Source organism: Lissotriton helveticus, chromosome 6, assembly GCF_964261635.1.
Source record: "Lissotriton helveticus chromosome 6, aLisHel1.1, whole genome shotgun sequence".
In the NCBI taxonomy this organism is placed as follows: Eukaryota; Metazoa; Chordata; class Amphibia; order Caudata; family Salamandridae; genus Lissotriton; species Lissotriton helveticus.
Genome location: NC_136067.1, coordinates 1,293,957,253 through 1,293,957,838, shown reverse-complemented (window position 1 = coordinate 1,293,957,838; position 586 = coordinate 1,293,957,253).

Below are 586 nucleotides of genomic sequence, written 5' to 3'. Positions count from 1 at the left end.
GAGGGTCCGGGCGCTGGGGATGGGGCTCCACCGGGGCCCGGGGAGGCTCTCCCCGGTCTGGCTAGGGTTCGGTAGCTGGGACCGGGCCCGGGGCCTGAGCTCCGTCCGGCCGGGCCTGGGGTGCGTGAGCCCCCCCGTCCTGCAAGCCGTCAGAGGGTCCGGGCGCTGGAGACGGGGCTCCACCGGGACCCGGGGAGGCTCTCCCCGGCCTGGATAGGGTTCGGTAGCTGGGACCGGGCCCGGGGCTTGAGCTCCGTCCGGCCGGGCCTGGGGTGCGTGAGCCCCCCCGTCCTGCAAGCCGTCAGAGGGTCCGGGCGCTGGGGACGGGGCTCCACCGGGGCCTGGGGAGGCTCTCCCCGGCCTGGCTAGGGTTCGATAGCTGGTACCGGGCCCGGGGCTTGAGCTCCGTCCGGCCGGGCCTGGGGTGCGTGAGCCCCCCCGTCCTGCAAGCCGTCAGAGGGTCCGGGCGCTGGGGACGGGGCTCCACCGGGGCCCGGGGAGGCTCTCCCCGGCCTGGCTAGGGTTCGGTAGCTGGGACCGGGCCCGGGGCTTGAGCTCCGTCCGGCCGGGCCTGGGGTGCGTGAGC